Here is a 12,140-nt window from a genome sequence, read left to right as displayed (position 1 = left end):
ATAGAGCTGAGCAAAGGGGACCAGGAGTGGGACCGTTGCCGAAATTATAGGGTGGTCAGCGAGTGCCTCTGTGAAGATGACATTTGAGTGGAGACTTGAAGGAGAAGGTGTGAGTCAGACGGATGATGGGAGATGATCATTCCAAGCAGAGGAGCAGGCTGTACGTGGGTCTGAGGCAGGAGGGTGACTGCTGGGTTCAGGGACCAGGACGGAGGCCATCAGTGTGGTCGGAGGAGAGTCAGGGAGGAGGAGAGTGAAAAAGAAACGAGGCTGCTCAAACTGACCTCTTCCCAATATGCAAAACCTCAGGGGAAAAATTCAGCAGTAATTAATTCTTCACGTTCAAAAACAATATTTAAAATGTTTTAAATGGAATATTTTGTACTTGGCTCCAGCTTCTGGAGGAAGGGGCCTTTGTCTTTGATCAGATTCTGTATCCAAGAAACAAATAGGCTCCTAAGAGTTGTCTTCTCCCTCTCCTGGGGACCACCTCTCTCTTCTGCTCCCTCAGGACATCTGGGGGTCTGCTTGTGATTAATGCACGCACAGACTGACGACTTTTAACATGTGTCACAGTTTTATGTTGTATTATATGACTTCTGTGATCATTAATGTGGAAACCAGACTCTCTACCATTGGATGTGTGGGGTTATGAATACCATGAGTTTCTTGCTATTCAGAACAGCTTTTCCTTGCAGTGGATTGTTTTGACTCTGCAACTAACTAGCTGTATGATCTTGATCCAATCACTTAAGGCAATCAGAGTTTGGTTGGTCTGGAAGTAGGTGGTTGTGGACTGCATAATCTGTAAATTCCCTTTTCATCTGAAAAGCCCGTGCTCTACCTGCTTTTAGCAAACAACATTCCTTTTCCCCAGTTTATCTCCTCTCAGAGGTCAAACCAGCAATTACCTAACCCTAATCCTAACCACCCTCCCACCCCCTTAGGCCTGTGTGTAAGACATGAATAATTCATAAGTGGGCTTGTAAAATGGGAGTGGAGGACCCTTTGGCCCCTTCCCCTATGACCTACATGACTAGTGCTTAGTACCAGAAAGGTTACCACGGACAGAGGCTAGTTTTCTTCCACCTTCAGCCTCTAGCCCCCAAGAGGTCTAAATAATTATCCATTGCGTGATTGTATATCGTACATTTAAGTAATTTTGAAGCTGGAAGGAACCCTAAAGATCCTGTAGTTCAGCCTCTTCATTTGACAGCTAAGGAAACTGAGGCTCAGAGAGGTCAGTGACTTGCCCTTGATGAGCACACTCACTGGGACAGAGCAGGGACCAGAATCCTGTCCCCTGAACGCTGGCTGAGGCTCTCTCTCTCTCGTTGCCTCTGTTTTTGCTAACTCTGCCCCCCAAATTATGAGATGCCTGAAAATACTTTGGGGGGGATGACAAAGAACTTTGAAAGTAAGAGTTTTGTTTTGTTTTAAAATATACGCTCGGGCTTCCCTGGTGGCGCAGTGGTTGAGAATCTGCCGGCCGATGCAGGGGACACGGGTTCGAGCCCTGGTCCGGGAAGATCCCACATGCCGTGGAGCGGCTGGGCCCGTGAGCCATGGCCGCTGAGCCTGTGCGTCCGGAGCCTGTGCTCTGCAACGGGAGAGGCCACAACAGTGAGAGGCCCGCGTACAGCAAAAAAAAAAAAAAAAAAAAAAAAAATATACGCTCATGGACCCAGTGCAGTGGAAAGGGTGACCAATGACAATTTCCCTAGAAATGCCAGATTTTACAAATGTGGTGAGGCTCTGACCTATAGCATTCCATCTTAAGTGATACAATTTACAAATCCTAAAAAAAAAAGAAAGAAAGAAAGAAAGACTCAAAAGAATATTCTTAACCTCAAAGGGTACAAAGTTTCAGTTATGCAAGGTGAATAAGTCTTGAGATGTACAGCGTGGTGGCTATAGTTAACAATTACTGTTTTGTGTAATTGAAATTTGCTAACAGAGTTGATCTCAAATTAAGCCTTCTCACCACACACACACAAACACCCTCCCCGCTCCCCAACGCCCCCAAAAAATCCCAAAAGAAGATGTTAGTGATGAGGAAAATCATAAATTGTCTATGGCAGGACAATCAAACTAAGAAAGTAAACCAAACAAATAAACAAAAAAAGCAAATGACATGCCCCCTTTGTGGCAGGCCTTTCCCAATGTGCAATGTGGACCTACATTATACATTAACCAGACCTCCTCAAAGCATGAAGATGAAATCAAACTTTGAGAAAAAGTTGGCCCCTTTCTTCAGACGCCAACATTGTAATTCTATGATTAATATATTTATTTTTCATCTCATACAAGGGGTTGCATTGACCAAAAGCTTGTCTCTACATGCACAATTGAAAAAAAAAATATTTGATGAACTATGTACACAATTCTAACCTGTCAGTATGATACATAATTTCTTTGTCTCTAAAATGTACAAATCTCCATCTCTAACTCCTGACCAATAGAGCAGTTCTCAGAGCTTCTGAGAATCTGTTTCTAGGTTATAATCCTCAGTTTGACTCGAATAAAGTTCTCTTTTCTTTCTTCTTAGCTTGAATGTTATTTGATATTTTTGTCGACAGTAGCTATATATGGAGACAATGGATATATTAATTAGCTTGATTTGGAGATCATTTCATGATGTACTGTCTCAAAAGATCAAGTTGTACACTTTAAATATATTCAATGTTTGTATGTCAGTCATACCTCAGTAAAGCTGTTAAAAAAAAAAAAAAAAAGACTATTCTTAACCCCTCATTGTTGTATTTCATCACTCTCATCACTAGGTGTCCCCCTGGCTAGCAAGCTCTATCTAGGATGCTGCTTCCCTGCACTTCCTTTTCGGAATAAAGGTAAGGAGCTGAACAAATATGATGCTTTCCTGTCTCATGAGGAGGGGCTGAAGTAGGGGAAGGGAGGGACTTTCTGAGGTGGCCTTGTGTTCTGGCGGAACCATCCGTTTAATACAGAGAAAGAGTCATCATTGAGCTGTTGGTCTGGCTGTCATTAGAATCAACAGATTAAATGTGAAAGGAACACTGTCAAAACCTAATTTCCGCCATGGGAAATGAATGTGGCTGAGAACAGGTACGGAGCATGGTTAACCGCAGGATGGGCCTCTGGAGAGAGGGCGAGTTGGCACACATCTGGCAAGGGGCTGCCCCAGACCCACACGTGGGCCCGATCTGTGGGGGGCCCTTTGCAGATGTTGGAGAGACACAGATGATACGTTTCCTTTTGGATGGATTCCTACCTAAGCAAGCCAAAGTCACTTTTATTCTGGGGATCCCTGGGAGCTGCAGTCCCCACTGCCCCGCCGCACTTAATCATAGGTCCATCGGCTGGATCACCAGCGTCCTGGATGTCTCTGTTTTGTTGGTGGACTTTGAGGGCACTTAGAATGCACTTGGTGAGCAACAGATCGAGCTCAAGATGGAAAGAAACTGCCTTCGACCAATCAGAATGCCACTGCAAGTGAAGCTTCTCCCTGAGTTTTCCGACCCGGCCAGCATCCTTCACCTTCCCACAGCCACCCTTCAACTCTAGCAAGTTCCTCAAGGACACCTGGCCTGGAGCAGAATCCACTCCACCACTGTCGGATAGGAAAGGACACATTCTGGAGCTGTTGCTTCGCCAGTGCGGTAGCTGAGTCCAGGCCTTGGGCACGTGGCTTAGCCTCTCGGAGGCTCCTGTGCTGTAGAATCTAGTTTCCTATAAAATGTAGTACTGCCTCTGTCTTCATAGCATTGTAGTGAGGATTTGCTGAAACAATGAGCGAAGTGTCTGGTGCAGAATCTGACCCCTAGATGTCTAGGATTAAGAGGCTCTTTGGACAAGGGGTTACTCCCCTTGTACCTCTTCAGTGGTTGTAAAGAATCATTTTTCTCGACCCCTGTCTCAGCCGTAATGGAACTGCTCAAATCTATATGGACGAGAACTGCCTCCACTCTGTGCTAGACGGTGTGCCCTGGGCGTGAGTTACCTGCCCCCTGCTCCCCAGGAGGTTATAGTCTAGTGGGACACACACACACACACACACACACACACACACACACACACACACACACGAAAACGAAAAATTATTTAAGAACTCTAAGAGGTGTAGCAGCTGGGGAGTTGGGAACGTTTCATAGGAGGGTCTCAAGGATGAGTGAGTGTACCAGATGGATAAAGGGTGTGTGCCAGGCAGAGGGGACCTGAGGTGGGAGCTCGCACGCACGCGGTCAGGGCCTGGAGCACAGCTCGGTGTGGCTGCGAGGTGGGAGTCTGGGTGCTGGCAGGAGAAAGGACTCTCAGGTTAGCCTGGAGGGCAGACACTGAAAGGCTTTGTTTACCCCTCTGGAGTTTCAGTTTGATCTTTTGAAAGCTTTTAAGCAGATCTGTCTCAAGAAGAATGGCTCTTAGACAAGGTGGAGGTAGAAGGGGTGGAGCCTGGAGGCAGGGGGAACAACTGGAGGATTGCTGCAGTGAGCCTGCGGGAGGAGGAACCCAGAAACAGGGGGAGAGCAGCGAGCAGCGGAGTGGTGTTTCTTACCCAGCATCTACGGGCTGGGGGACCAGGCGGCTGGGGACGAAGGGGAGCAAAGAGGAGAGCTGACTCTGAGCTCCCAGCTTGGGGGATTACACAGGTGCTTCTGAGGGAGATGAGAGGCCAGAGTTGAGGCAAGTGAGCTGGAGATGCTTGTGGGAGACCCAGGTGGGGTGTCCAGGGAACTGTAGAAACGGCGAGGTGGAGCTTAGGCTCTGCAAGAGATGTGGGGAATTACTGGGGCCTGTGGAGTAGCTGAAGCTCTCGTGTTGGGTTAAATCATTCAAATCGCTCAGACCTTTTAAAAACTGTGTGAGTTACTTCAAGTCTGAACTGCCCACCGGATCTTAGCACCTCTGTGCAAGGTATAATAAGGTGCGATAAATTGCAAAGAATGATCATAAGTATAGTACTTACCATCTACTTCATAAGGCTGATGGGATGTCCTTTCACTAATCTCTAAAATTTCAACTAAAATCCAGATTTTTCAGCTTATGGAACCAAATACTCTGCACCATGTGTGCTACACCTCCATAGGACGGAGGCCAACGTGCACAGTTTCTAGAGTCCATCATTAGAATCAGCCTGGACACCTGTGTCTTCTGCAGCTCTGGGCTGGTATCCTCAGGGTGTCTCTGAGAGGACCTCATAAACCCTCTGAATCAACAGAGGAAGACTGAACAATATCCAGGAAATTTCAGCATCAACGATCTTTTTTTTTTTTTGCCTTCAAGCTCATGGAAGATCGGTGACCTTTTTCTCCAATGCCTTCCACCCCTCAGTACCCTGATTACAATCTGTGTCTGAAGAGCGTGATGGATCCTGTAACTGGAAGATGAACTCGTTCAGAGTCTCCTGTTCTCCAGTCACCTTGTGTTACACATCATGTAGCTAAACCAAAGATGCCACATTTTACTGGTAAAATAAATACCAGTCTGAATGTTAAACATCTTTCGATGGCAATGGACATCAGGGGGGTATGCATATAAAATGCCACCTGTATAGTCAATCACATTTCAGCTAATCGTTGTCCCTTCCAAGGTCTGACACTGGTTGCTGAGTTGCTAAGGGACCAGACAGATGATAGACTCACAAAATACTTTCGTGACCACCATTTAGAAACCCCTGTAACAGAGCATTAGGCTTTCCAGACTGTCGCCTTCCTTTTTCCCCATTATTATGAATTCACTCTCCTCTGCGCAACCCGAGGGGCGCCGCGGGTGGCTCACGGTGTGTGCTCAGGGCAGGGACAGCACTGGGTGTGGGAAAACGAGCGTGGTGTACACACGGCACCCCTCCAGCGCTGTGTGCGTCCCAAGGCCCTGCTCCAGTACACGCCCCGTGCTGCTGCTTCCAGTGTCCATTCACCATATTGGCCGTGTCAGCAGTGAAATATGCTCTCTCTGCAATCGTTGGCGGGGCTTGTCATTTTGGGAGACTGCTTGTGTAGGACAAGAGCCACATCTGCTTTCCTGGCCCAGATGTGCTTCTGCCTGTCAGATAACTTAGACGTCCCGACGCAGAGGAGTGAGAGGCCTCCTGCCCAGTTCAGCTCAGCTGACATTGGAAGAGCAGAACCAGGGAGGCTGTGGTCCAGGGGGACAGGGCGGGATGAGGCAGTGTGAGCAAACGGCCCCCATTCATATCCCACCCACACCGCAAGCCCAAGGGTGTCCCGATTCTCCTAGGGATGTGAGGTGACCGTCGTGCGCTCGTGCCTTGTCCTGGAGAGACTATGAGGCAGGGTCACAGCCTGTGGCAGAGTTGGTCTTCTCCCAGGAAGGGGGCTTTTCCAATGTGATCATCTGGGGAAGAGCCATGCCCTCTATCGGAAACGAAGCTCTGAAGGTGGGTGTTGACCTTGGCTGGGTAGGAAAGGGAGCCTCTCCCTCCCTCTCTCTTTTTTTAAAAATTTTTAAGAATTAATTTATTTTTTTAAAATTTGTTTTACTTTTGGCTGCGTTGGGTCTTCGTTGCTGTACGCAGGCTTTTCTCTAGTTGCAGCCAGCAGGGGCTACTCTTCGTTGCGGTGCGCAGGCTTCTCATTGCGGTGGCTTCTCTTGTTGCGGAGCACGGGCTCTAGGTGTGTGGGCTTCAGTAGTTGTGGCTCATGGGCTCTAGAGCACAGGCTCAGTAGTTGTGGCCCATGGGCTTCGTTGCTCCGCGGCATGTGGGATCCTCCCGGACCAGGGCTCGAACCCGTGTCCCCTGCATTGGCAGGCGGATTCTCAACCACTGCGCCACCAGGGAAGCCCTCCCTCCCTCTCTCTTGAGCATTCTGACCATGTGCCCAGGGGCTGGGGACTGATGGCCCCTGTTGTGGGGAAGGCAGGCTGGGGTCTGGGCAGGGAGGTGCCTCTGGGGGGCTTCACGCTGATATGACTAAGGTACACCTTTTAAACCAGATCATGCAGGTGCATCTGTTCATGTTTCCCTTTTAGCAAAGCCTGGCTTCGGTGGGGATGGAGGAGAGCATTGTGTGTACAGCTGCCGATCTCCACATGCTTCCCCTCTCTCCACCCAGCCCTCTGACACACCTGGACGTGGATGGCACCAGTATTTAGGAGGAGATTCCAAGGGCAAGGTCAGTTTTCAAAGATAAGTGCTGAGACTTGGAATAAAAGATAAACGAGAGAGACAGAGAGAGAGAGATCATAAAAAAGACAATAAGGACTTACCTGGCAGTGCGGTGGTTAAGACTCCGCGCTCCCAGTGCAGGGGGCCCGGGTTTGATCCCTGGTCAGGGAACTAGATCCCACATACATGCCACAACTAAGAGTTTGCATGCCACAACTAAGGAGCCGGCGAGCTGCAACTAAGGAGCCCGCCTGCCACAACTAAGGAGCCTGCCTGCCGCAACGAAGACCCGGCGCAACCAACTAAATAAATTAATTTAAAAAAAAAGATTATCAAGATTCTCCTTCCAGTGATGACCATGGATGAGCCAGGCTTCTAGAGAGGCAAGCCCTAGCAGTAAACAAGGCAGAAGCCCAGACAGGCAGGAAGACAGACAGCCTAAGAGGGTTGGAGGTAGACGCAGGTGAATAGAGCGCGGTACCTGAAGCCCCGGCATCCAACCTGCCAAGGCGCTGAGTGCAGGATTCCAGTCCCCAGAGGGCTGTATCGAGTAGGGCAGGCGCCCAGGAGCAGGGGGAGAGAACCCAGGGAGTGCACAGAGGCAGGTCCTCCAGCACCAGGAGCAGAACAGGACCCCGTGTCCTGACCCTGGAGTATGAGGCAGAGAATAATCAGGCCTGGGCCCTGCAGTGAGGCTGGACGCTGGATGCCATCGCTCCTGCAGTGAGGGACCAGATGTGCTCTAGAGCTGTGCTGGCCAACACGGTTGCCATAGCCGCACATGGCTATTTAAATTTAATTGTTAATTAACTAAACTTAAAATGCGCACACACTTTGACCCAGCGATTCTGCTTCTGGAAATTTATCCAAAGGATATACTCATAGCTATTCAAAGAAACCCGTAGAAGGGACTTTCTGCATGACACTATTACTTTTGGGAGGTCATATTTATTGCGGGTATCATTTACATACCATAAAATTTACTCTTATTAGGTACACAGCTGGATGAGTTATGTCAATGTATATAGTCCTGCAGACACCAGCACAACCAAAAGTTTTTCCATCATTCCAAGAAGGTCACCTGTGCTGCCCCTGTCATCAGTTCCCTCCCGCAAGCCCCAGCCCCTGGCAACCACTGATGTGCTTTTCATCCTATAGTTCTGCCTTTCCATGAAGATCATATAAATGGAATCACACAAGTGCGTAGCCTTTTCTGTCTGGCTCCTTCCACTTAGCTTAGTGTTTCTGAGCTGCACCCACGATGTTGTTCCCAACAGTCGTTTGTTCCTTTGCGTTGCTGAGTAGTCTCCCACCATATGGAGGTACCATAGTCTGTTTATCCATTTTCCGGTTGTGCCTTTGGCTTGTTCCGAGTGTTTGGCAGACGCTAGGAATAAAGCTGCTACCAACATTCACGTACAAGACTTTGTGTGGACAGCAGGGCCTTATTCGCGAAGCCAGCTGTCAGAAAGAACCTCAGTGTCTAACATCTAACACCTAATACTCCTCAGAGTGAAGGGGCTAAGTGCAGCCACTGAAACCATGTTTTAGAAGGATTATTTGTGGTGTGGAAATACTTCACTTGTTTAATATTAAAATAATGGAACACAAAATATGTGTTCAGGCTGAGAGTGAACAGTGATCATCTCTGGCTCGCGGAGGATTTTTGTTTTGTTCTTTGTTGTACTTTCCTCTGCTGGACTCTCTGAGCTTCTAAGAAGTGGGAGGCTGAGGTTTACTGTAAGGAACTGAGGGGCGATAAGGAAGACGGGAATCTTGTCCGCAGGGGAGACTGGCATATGGGGACCTCGTGGGTGAGATGGAGGCAGTCGCCTGCTCAGAGACCCGCGGAGGCAGCAGGTTGCTGCCCTCAGAGACGTCCAGCTTCCTTCCCTGTCTGTCTCTCGTCCTGTCAGTCAATCCAAACTCTCATTGGATGACTTCCATGTGCCAGGCACTGTTTCTCTGCAGACAGAATACAAACGTGGTCCCTTCCCTCATGAAGCTAGGAGTCTAATGTTGCCTTAGTCTCTCTATCTCTCTCTCCTTCTCGTACCACCAGCTACACTCTGTCTCTTCCCCTTCATTCTCCTCCGTGCCTTCTGTTTGTGTGCGAGCCCTGCTTCCTCCAGCTTTTGCTTCCTTCCTTCTCTCTCTGAACGTCCTTAGACTAATGTTTCTCCTACCCACTCTCCACTCCCGTGCTCCTCACACTGAAACTCCCCAAGAGAGGACCTGATGGGCTCGGTGAGTCACGGTGAAACCAGGGTAAGGCTTTCACAGGAGCCCAGCCCATGGACCACGGCCAGCCCGTGGTTTGGCTGCCCTTGAGCCCGGTATCCACCGTGGTCCAGCCAGCCGTGGCCGGGGTGGGGGCGGAGGGCAGAGCCACATGGCACACAGCATGGCCAGCTATGGGTAAGGAACCACTGGGAATGGCTGTGAATATGGCAGGCCCCCCAAACACAACGGAGTGTTCCCCCAATATAATCTGTAAACTTTAGAAATTTGTTGTAATGGCTACCTGTTACTTTTTTAATCGGAGGAAAGGGGGAGTAGAAAATAATATTGTATAGAAAGAAAACTATTTTCTAAGAAGGGGAACATTCTGCCGTGTCCCAACTGATTATATATAAGCAGAGGTTAATTCGTCCACATTGGCTGCCTACCAAGGAGCAAAGGGAAAGGCCTGAGCAAAGGGACTTAATGAATTTGGTCTTTGGAAAGAGATCGAGATAGAGAGAGAGAGAGAGAGAGGAGAGAGATAGGGAAGAGGGCTGGAGCATAAATTTACATTCCCCTTTTGCCTGAGACAGCCCTGAACACCTGAACCCCAGGGAAAATGTGGTCACACTGTCCCTAACAGAGGCCATATCAACTAGATTTGCTATTTAAAAAAGAAAAATCTTTCTATGGAGACTTATACCTCACACCTCTCCTAAACGCAAAGAATCTTTTCGCTTGAAAATGCCAACTATTGACCTAACTCTGTTATTTTTCATTCTTATCACTGTCTAAACATGACTTTCCATGGCAGCATTCAATGAATGTGTGTGCCTTTGTTCTTTTTATTCCTGTGTACTTTCCGTGTGTTGACACAGTCCATATATTTACTGTTTTAATGGCTCTATGTTCTTTCAGATGAATGTATGACAGTACCCCAAAGGTTACGCATTTGGATTGTTTACAATTTTTTTGCTATTATGTAAAGTATACCTTGAAATAATTAAGAATTTGGCTTTTTTTTTTTGGTCAATAGTAATAACTATCTTTATTCTTTTTAAGACCATTTTATTATGTTTTGTTCCCTATTTACAAAACTAGAACATATTCATTGTAGACGTTTTAGAAAAAATAAGCTACTCGGGGTGTTTATGACCCACCTGGAGTGCAGTCACAGACTCCCCTTTTATCTTTCCAGTTAATGGAAACCTTGCTCATAGCGGTTGGGCCTCCCTGCCCCTCAATTGTCTAATAATTCCAGGGGTCCAGAAGGCTCGGTTCTTGTTCTAAATGCAAGCTGGAGAGGATGATGGAGAGTCTACACAGCTCTCCAGACCCTGGGTGATTCACTGGCTTTGTTCTTTTACCAGCCGTAGTGCCCTTGTAGAAAATGGGTTTGCCTCTTGGGTACTAGATTGCCACACAAGCAACAGTGATGCCTGCAATCAGATTTCCCAGTTTATAAGCTTATGCTCATAAACTTAACCACTGCTTCCAAAAGAGGGTGCTAAGTCTGTAAGGGAGCCCCGCTGGAGCCACACCCTGGATGAGTGTCTGCTATATATCATGGGACTACTTGCTGAGCTCACATCAATGATCCTAACTTCTTCCCCAATGAACTGGAGCAGTCCTGATTCACCCAGAATGTTCTAGTAATGTTAATCCTTAAAAGGGAGCCTCAGTGGCTCCTATGCAGATTTTTCTTCTCTCCCACCTGGCACCCCGGAGCTTTATACGCTCTAAACTCACCCTAAAGCTTTCTCCTTCCTAGTTGTTCAGCTAGAGCTAGATAAGGGACCCAGTTCTAACCCAGGAAACATTAGAGAACGTTTTCTGTGGAGATTTCTGGGAAAGTTTTTCTTTCCTGATAAAAAGAGATAGAAAATGCAATTCTTCTTTCCCTTTTTCCCTACCTTAAACACAGACACGATGTCTGGAGCTGCAGTAGCCATTATGTAACCATCAGGTGATGGGCGTAAGAAAACAGTAAGAGGGTTTCAGAGAGCCTTTAACCCAATATCAATAACCACCTACATCCGAACTCCTTGTTATGTTTAAGCCACTTTAAGTTGGGTTTTCTGTTCATTACAGCTGAACATTTTGTTATTAGAAGCAAGGTTGCCCAAAACAACTTACGGTGTTTTTTTTTTTTTTTTTTGCGGTACGCGGGGCTCTCACTGCTGTGGCCCCTCCCGTTGTGGAGCACAGGCTCCGGACACGCGGGCCCAGCAGCCGTGGCTCACGGGCCCAGCCGCTCCACGGCACGTGGGATCCTCCCGGACTGGGGCACGAACCCGCGCCGGACTCGCAACCACTGCACCACCAGGGGAGCCCTATGGTGAAATTTTTACATACATTCTTCATTATTTTTATAGGATAAATTCACATAAGAAAACTTGGGAGATGTTAGGGACTGAATTGTGTCTTCCCAAAATTTATATGTTGAAGTCCTAACCTCTAGTACCTCAGAATGTAACTGTATTTGGAGATAAATCATTTAAAGAGGTAACTAAGTTAAAATGAGGTCTCTAGGGTGAGCCCTAATATGATGACTGGTGTCCTTATAATAAGTAGGAATTTGGACACAGATATGCACATGCACAGAGGAAAACCATGTGAAGACGCAGCGAGAGGGCAGCCATCTGCAAGCCAAACCTAGTACAGGGGACCAAAAATATTTTTCTCATGTGTAAAATAAGAATCTGAACAATTGTATTTGCTTCTAAAGTAGTTACAGGATTAAGTAGAGGGATGCATGTAAAACATTTAGTTTGGTGTCTCACGTGCAGTAACCTTTCAGTAAACGATGGGTATT

At 47.5% G+C, this 12,140-nt stretch overlaps 1 long non-coding RNA gene across 1 annotated transcript in view; it reads left to right on the top strand.

Annotated features, from left to right (window-relative positions):
- Window positions 1-12,140, top strand: part of LOC136793312 (uncharacterized) — a 115,777-nt gene that overhangs the window by 88,447 nt on the left and 15,190 nt on the right. Inside the window, exon 2 of the long non-coding RNA XR_010838446.1 lies at window positions 2,784-2,849. This is a non-coding gene — a long non-coding RNA (uncharacterized lncRNA). The remainder of the gene's footprint in view (window positions 1-2,783; window positions 2,850-12,140) is intronic.

The sequence above is a fragment of the Kogia breviceps genome, chromosome 20 (assembly GCF_026419965.1).
Source record: "Kogia breviceps isolate mKogBre1 chromosome 20, mKogBre1 haplotype 1, whole genome shotgun sequence".
NCBI lineage: Eukaryota > Metazoa > Chordata > Mammalia > Artiodactyla > Physeteridae > Kogia > Kogia breviceps.
The sequence above is the reverse complement of the archived record's forward strand: the minus strand, read 5'-3'. Positions and strand labels throughout refer to the sequence as shown.